General features: G+C 37.2%; 1 long non-coding RNA gene across 1 annotated transcript; it reads left to right on the top strand.

Moving 5' to 3' along the window:
- Positions 1-2,012: 2,012 nt before the first annotated feature.
- Positions 2,013-5,866, top strand: LOC135279351 (uncharacterized). Its single transcript, XR_010346621.1, has 3 exons — positions 2,013-2,153; positions 2,497-2,565; positions 5,638-5,866. It is a non-coding gene; the product is annotated as an uncharacterized LOC135279351 (long non-coding RNA).
- Positions 5,867-7,928: the final 2,062 nt, after the last annotated feature.

Below are 7,928 nucleotides of genomic sequence, written 5' to 3'. Positions count from 1 at the left end.
GTTCTAAACAGTGAGTTGTGTGAAATGAAAAGGGGAGTGTCATGTTGCAAAAACTCTTTTCTCTCCCCTTTCTACAGCTGTATTTCTAATCAGCAGAAGATACATCTTGCTTGGAGTCAACCCCCTTTCTCTCTGCACATTCTTAACCTTCTATCTTATGCATGGATCACTGGTTAGCTTAGAAATGCACAGACACAAAAGGGGGAGCTGACATGTGAGGTTTGATGGCAATAATGGCTGTTTATAAGCCTAATCCATCACATTTAGTGGACACCTCCATTTTTGTCCCTCTGAAAAGGTATAAATAATAAAATGGTATAGCTTTGGCTCAGAGGTGCCTTGGTAAATATTTTAACTATTTACAAGATCACATCAATAACAAAAGAAGCATCTGTACCATCCATACAGAGGCCTCTGAATCATTAGAATAGTACCCAGATGGTTCTTACAATTCATCAACAATAAAATGTCTTCATGACAGAGCTTTTGTGACATCATTGATATTTTTATATGTCACTGTTCAATACTCCAAACTCTCATTCTTTTCCCTAAGAACATCTCAGAAATTTTCTTTCTTTCTCAAGGAAGAGGGGGAAAAAAACCCCAAAGGATCCACAAGGTAGATCCAGCTTCAATCTTCTCTCTAAATAATTCACTCCTTTTCTCTAATTAATCAAGATCCAGATTACTAATATCTGGAATACATCAAGGTTAGCACTGTGTCAAATTCCTTGATAAACTCAAGCTGCTACTGGCTACTTGGGCGGCAGCAGTTGACAGATTTTCTTTGATTTTCCTTTATTGATATCACATCCAATAAGCAGCACATCAGGAACAGTAACAGGGCAGAGGAAAGGAAATGCAACAATTAAAAAATTAGTCTGATGAGTTTCCTATTCGAGACCTAACAAGTCAGCTCTGGGGATAAAGTCAGGTTTATTCTATTTCTTCATAAAACAAAATACTTGTAAGTGGCAACAGGTATAGAGACAGTTTTACAGGTCTTGGTTTATCCAGACAGAGATTTTGGGTACCTGGGTTTAGGTGCCAAATCAAAACCAGGAATACACCAGCTGATTTTAGAAAAGTGCTGAACACCCACTTGTTAAATAAACCATAAGCTTAAAATGTTTTATAATGACTCTTTAGTTTCATTGACTGATTATATCTGGTGCTAATTAAAAAAAATTTAAGATCAGTTTCCAGTTTTTGGTAGTTTTATTAATTCATATTACAAATTGGTCTTAAAAAGTCTTGCATAAATAATTTACTCAATTCCATAATATTCCTTACAGCATTGAAGTTTCAGTCACCAAGTTAAAAATGTCTCTTCAATGTTACTTCAAATGGCTTCAACTGTTGTTTTACAAAGTCTGTGCTCTGGCAAACCTTTGTCACTAACTGATCAGAACCTTGATAAAATAGTGAATTCCACCAGCTTAAAATTTACACCAGGACAAGCCCACATGAGAGAATGAAGACCAACTCTAAAGAATATGATTATATATTTTTTTTTTAACTCCTGCACTCACACTTTCTCAGAAAGACGTGAAAATGTGTAAAAGAAGAATTCTAACAAAGAATAACAAAACTACATTTTCTCAAATTAGAAATACTTCTCAATAAAGTATGAGCCCTTTCTCCTTCTCAGAGGTATGAAAAATGGTGTAGAAGTAAAGCAATTCAGAAGCATTCCTGAATATCAATGCTACCCCAACTCCAAAATTTGGTCAATAAAATTAACAGCCGTCCTTTGAATGCAATATCACACCTCTAAATGAGTTCAAGCTGGTGCTGTTATTGTCCAGTGGAATGTGAGATTTACATTTCACAGCTCCTCACCAAAGTAATGAATGAATCTGATCTCATAAACAAACAATTCCAGTTCCATGTTATTTCAATGGCCCTCCAACAATGTGTGCCCTCACAAAGAAAAATATTTATCATGTTTGTGCTCAGCTCCAATTGTAAATGGGACTGTAATAAAATAACACCATAAAAACCATTTTCACAGCTGAGTTTGCAATTTAATAAACAGATGCAAACAACAGTCTTTGGAGATCAACAGTTAAAAATAAATTAAGTAGAAGACTCCCCACATCACAATGGGAACAACTGGAATAGCCTCCAGCAACATGCAGGAGAGTCACAAGGTGTGTGTCCTTGGACTTTCCACAGGCACCAGCCTTTGAAGTATACTACCATGAGATCAATGCAAATCAGTCAGATGATTTCAAAGGAAGGCCAAAAGCACTTTGCCTTCTTTGCATGATCCTAAATATTAAATAATTACTCTGCAAGCACCAAGTATTTTCAGACATACTATATTTTCACTGTTCTGGACTATATAACATGCACTAATCCATTCTTTTCCTTGCTCTCCATTACTCTTAAAAAAACCACCCAGCATATTTTTGTACTGGATTTGTTATAGTTCATTTGAAAAACTTCAGATCTCAAAAATAACATTTGACCAATGTGTTGGATTTCATGCAGAGTTCTCAAAAGTGCACACAGTTTGTGGAGTTTTTCTTGAAGACAATGGAAACATTCCCCTGGACATAGGTGAGAGCAGTTAATATGAGTTCTTGAGAGTCAAAGCTTTCAAACAATACACTGTCCTAAAGGTGATTGTGGACAGGACCTGACTGAAAATGTATTTTAATGCGAGTCATTGAAGATATGCACTAGGATTATCATGAGTGACCAGAGATTTCCCCTTCTCTTCTCAGTAAATTTGAATCTTGGTATTGCCTCGAGCACAATGGCACCACATTAGATCAAGAGCAAGCCAATCTGAAGGTATGTAGCAGACAAGGGTCTAAATTCCCAATGAAACCTTGACAACGTGCCTGCTCCTTCTGGATTGCAATCTGGCTCCATGACTGGCAGTTTCTCACTTGAATATGGATATAAGGCATTAATTGCAGCTCAAGGTTGCAATCAAGACTAATACAACTGCATCTCTACAGTAAAACATTTACATGGTTAAAGCTATAAGAAATACACACTGCCACCTGAAGTCCCCAAAGTAAAACACTGGGAAGGGCAGAATATTTTTTTTCCTCATTGCTAATAGCTCAAAATGAGATGAACATTTAGATTTTCATATTCCTTAGGTAAAAAACAGACTTAAAGCCTTCTCACTTTGTCAGATCCAGTGTGTGATAAAGTTCAGCCTAATATCTATTTCAGTATTTAGTATCTTATTTATGAATAAGAAAATGTGATAATATGCTTCCTCAATCCCCTCAAATAAGCCTCCCAATAAAGCAAGTTTTAATGAAAAACTGTATTTCCAAACCCTGACCTGGCCAATGGCCCACACAAGGCTCTGCCTAACAACAGACTCTAAATATAGTATCAGGAAAGAAGAAATAGTCAGTGCTGAAATATATTGTTTGTCCTTGGCAGATTCTTTGAATTAACAATTAATTTGGTCTTTTGAATTGTTATGAGAATCCTCTGATATATGTACAATTATATTTTGGTGGAAATAGTGCAGTAGCTAAATTGAACACTGATAAGAGGTTCAAGGGAAACATCACCTGCAAAAGTTAAAAAGGTTTGAGGGGGCTCCTGCTCTTTAGGATAAAATGTGAGCATCCCTACAAATTTATCACAATAACCTTTGCTGAAAGAGTACAATGGTAGAAAAAACAGTGACACAAAGCATTTTTAAATTTCTTGGGTCATGAGTTTTGTTTGTACACTTTTGATTGGGATAAATGAGATGAATTTTCAAAGCCAAATGGTGAATCCCTCTCCCACTGATCAAGTGGAAATTGCTGTGGTTATCACCAATGAGAAGGTACTAGCACTAATTCTTAGATTGAGGATTCTGCACATCTATTTAGGTCCACTTTTAAGTTATAGTTTTAAGATCTCTCAAAAATTATCTTGAAATGTAGAAGTATTTTGCACACAGCCTTGCTATGCTAACATACACGTTCATTTTAGGGAAGTATTTGTGAATTATGTGCTACTCAAGGAGAGTATGAGTTAAAGGTTATGTAAAGGTGGCACAGAAAATGAGCTAATTGATGCTCCTCCAAAGTGCCAGTTAGAGCAATTTTATCAGGACATTCTAACAATTTATAAACTACAATTTAAAAAAGTGATTTAAGAACTTGAAATTCAATGCCTTTGTAATCGAGAATCATCTCAAATTAATGATCACTTTTATGGTAGTGCACATCATAGAGCTCTAATCCCATCAGATGGCATTTTGAACACTCAGAGTAGTTTCTACTCCTCCCAAAACAAAGTTAGCTCACATGCTTTTAAAATTACAATAAAGCTTAAAGGAATGGACCCTGAACACAAGTCTGCAATTCTTGCAAGCATCTCTTCAATGCACTCAGGCAGTCAGCTGAGCACAGCACATGCTGCACTTTTAACAGTCTTTTCAGGATACAGAAAAAAACAGGTAGCAAATTGCTTCTCAGGTGGTTGTGCAGGCTCTGATCCAAAGCCCACTTACATAAACAGGAACATTCCCATTTACTTTAACAGGCTTTGGCTCATGCTCCAAGAAATGCACATTTTGCTTACATTCCAGGTTAGCACAGCTCCAATTAATTATTAAACATCTGAGAAACAGTTAGACATTTCTGTATAATAAAATTTCCAGTTACTCATAAGAAACTATCAATATATTTTTTCTTGTATGAAATGAATGCTCATGGCAGATGTGATATTGAATCTCTACATTTGGTGCTGGAGGTCTGCACTCAGTCTTGTTGAATTCATAGCTGAATTTCTCCTTAAGACAATGAGAGCATAGAAGGGGACTTCACCATAACTGAGCTCTTCAGAGTTTGTTTGAACTTGACTTGTATTATTGTCAAAAAGGGAGATTTTATCAGACAAACTCAGCCTAGGTTGATGTGTGTTGTATGCCAAATCTACAAAGCATGTGAATCTGACACAAGCTGAGTCTCAGAGACAAGGAGCATTTACAGATCCGGAAGGTCCTACTTCAGTCATCATCATAGCAATCCTCATCTAGATCAGACAAATGTAAATGCAAATTGGTGCAAAAATGTTTAACACCCGATATGATTTTTTATCTTTCATTCACTTTAGCAAACATGCATTTTAATATTTCCAACAGCTGTTTGTACAATATCCCACATATGAAGATAAAACCTGATTTGGACGCAAAATTGTTTTTATTCTAAATTAAATTTGGCCTCTACAAGTTCTTGCAGACTTTCCAAATACTAAAACTGAAATGGAAAGCAAAACATAAGAAAGATGTCATCAATTATCCCGCCACATCCTTAGTTTTGAACTTGCTCTCTGTAGGACTGATATGAAGTAGAAAAAGAATTTAAGCAGGCTGTGGAATACTAGCTGATAATGGTCCTGAAAGACTGACACCCTGTCCCCTTCCCTTCCTCTTCCCTGTGTGTGCAATCTGTTTTGATGACAAATTGAAGGCATCTTTTTACTTCCACTGAATTATCTTCACACTGTGGTGTTTCTGTTTGTCTCATGTTTGTTATGTCAGCTCTCCACCAAGGGTTTGCCAGAAAGCTAACACAAAACACTAGTATCATGTCAAAAGAACTTGTCCTGCATATTTAACAGTTTCTAGGTATTGTTACACTAACTGAAGTCTTTTTCTTGCAGTAGATTGCTGCTGGAGACAGAATCACAGCACAGGGCAGTATCAAGCAGAAAAAAATTAATCAGACTGCAAAATGTTGTGTTCCAAGACATAAGCAATTACTCCCAAAATATTTCCAAAACCCAAAATGAACAGATGAGTGATTTATAGCTTTTAACATATGTAAAAGTCCTGATTCTCATCTCAGCTGGTATGAAATGTCTAAAGCTTTTAATGACAGAGGATTTGATCACAAGAGAGCTTCATTCTTCATTCATGCTGTGCAAACCCAGTGCTAATTTTGGGAATGGTAAGGCTGATCCAATAAAAGTTCCCTGTATTGACATAATGATAAAACTGAGGTCATAATTTGACCCCTTCACTGTAACAAGGGTGGTAAACCCCTCACCAAAAAGCCCTATTAAAATAAACCTTAGAATGGAGAAACATTCATAGCAATAGATTGAAATAATGCAACTGTCTTGGTAAGAAGTTTACCACGAGGTGTTCAATTAACAATTCAATAGCATCACTTGCTATAATTTGCTTTGAGTGCTGGACATAAGGCTAAAAGAAGGAATAAGGTCAAATTTCTTAGGGTTCATGGTCTTTTACAACTGGATTCCTCAAGTGATGACCAGGCATATTTCATGCTGCTGTTTATGCCTCAGTTTCCCTGTGTGTAATCTGGGATGATGAACAAATTATTTCTTAGAAGTCGTTCTAAGCCTCTTCATCATCTACATAAATTAAATTTGTATTGTTATTAGTTATCTACAACAAATTATTCCTTTGCCTATTGCCAACGTGGTTCAAATTACACAGCACATGTATCCATGCATGTTTCGTAACTTTAATTTACTGATTTTAGTAAAAAACATCTTGGAAATTAAATGCTGCTATCCACTTTATTGCTGAGATTGTACTTTGCTTATTGCTATGTGTCTGCCAAATTCATCTAATCAACACCACAATCTAACTACAATCAAGGAGTGGGAGTATTTATAAATCCAGTCTGTTGCAGCAAAGAGGAAAGAATACAGACATTGCAGTATTCAGAAAGAACAACCCAGTGGGAAATAATACCTGCTGTTTTTAAAATTTTTTCTACTATTCCTTCCATAATTTCATTTACACCTTTCTTATGGGTGAACAGCAATGTTACCTTTAAAGGCATTTGCATATAAAAATTTAAGCTACAATATCAAAATAGAAGAAATTGGAAAGTCCTTCATTCCAATACATTATGCCAGCAGAGCAAACCCTCACACAAGAGGAGGCATGTGCCTCCTGCCCGTGGCAAGGAAAGACCATGTATTGTGGCTTTTCTCCTGTCCAGACACATTGCACACTTCATCTGCCCTTGCCAGTGGATCACATCATGCTAAAAGCAGATTTCTTGCAGAGGTGGAGCTGGTGGTCAGGAGCTGGGGAGCAGCCTGGCTTTTCCCCAGCTGCTGGAATGCCCTGGCAGCGTGGCAGGCAGGGGCCATGCCAACTGGCAAAACTGTTGTCACAGCTTTTCTTTTCATCTCAACCTTTTGCACAAAGGGCAGGGGTTGACTGTGGGCTCAGCTGCCCATCTCCCCTGGGCTTGGGAGGCCTCCAAGCAAGATTCTGTTTGATCCCAGGGAACATGGAAATGAGGGGAAGATGCTGCCACCAGAAATGGCTCTGGGGTGGTTGCACAGGGTAGATAAACTTTTTATAGCTACAGCCATTGCTCTATCCAATGCCTTTCCTCACCCCCAACATGACAGTTGAGGTGATAATGAGGCATCAACCTGTACTCCTTTTTGCCCCTTTCAAGATATAAGTTGATCCTTTATTTAATAGGCACTTTGCAATTCCTGCTTGACAAACATGCTGCTAATTTCTCATCAGCTTTTCTGTGACCATCCCAAATGTATTTCAAATGTATTTCAATGCATTAATTTTTAGCAAGATTTCAAATACACAGGTATTGCTACACCTCTTATGAGACAGGAAACTAAGCAGAGACCTGTAAGGTAAAATGTTTTCAGTAATTCCAAGTGCCCACTTTGGAAACCCTGTCTCCCTAAATTCCTTCACATAGCTAGGCAGTGCTCAGCACTATGGGGCCCACAGGCTCTGACCAACAACAACAACATTCAGCATTCCATCACACTCAGATACCGTGGCATGATGTTTACACTAAAAACTAAGTGATCATAAATTGATTTTTCTAGCACTACAGTATAATTCTGCAGCACTGATGGCTATATCCATAGTACTAGTTATTCCAAAAAATAACTTGGATGCATCACACCATCTAGTTTGAATTAAATGACTT

Source organism: Passer domesticus, chromosome 12 (assembly GCF_036417665.1).
Source record: "Passer domesticus isolate bPasDom1 chromosome 12, bPasDom1.hap1, whole genome shotgun sequence".
Lineage (NCBI taxonomy): Eukaryota > Metazoa > Chordata > Aves > Passeriformes > Passeridae > Passer > Passer domesticus.
Note: the sequence above shows the minus strand (reverse complement) of the source record. Positions and strands in the feature narration are given on the sequence as shown.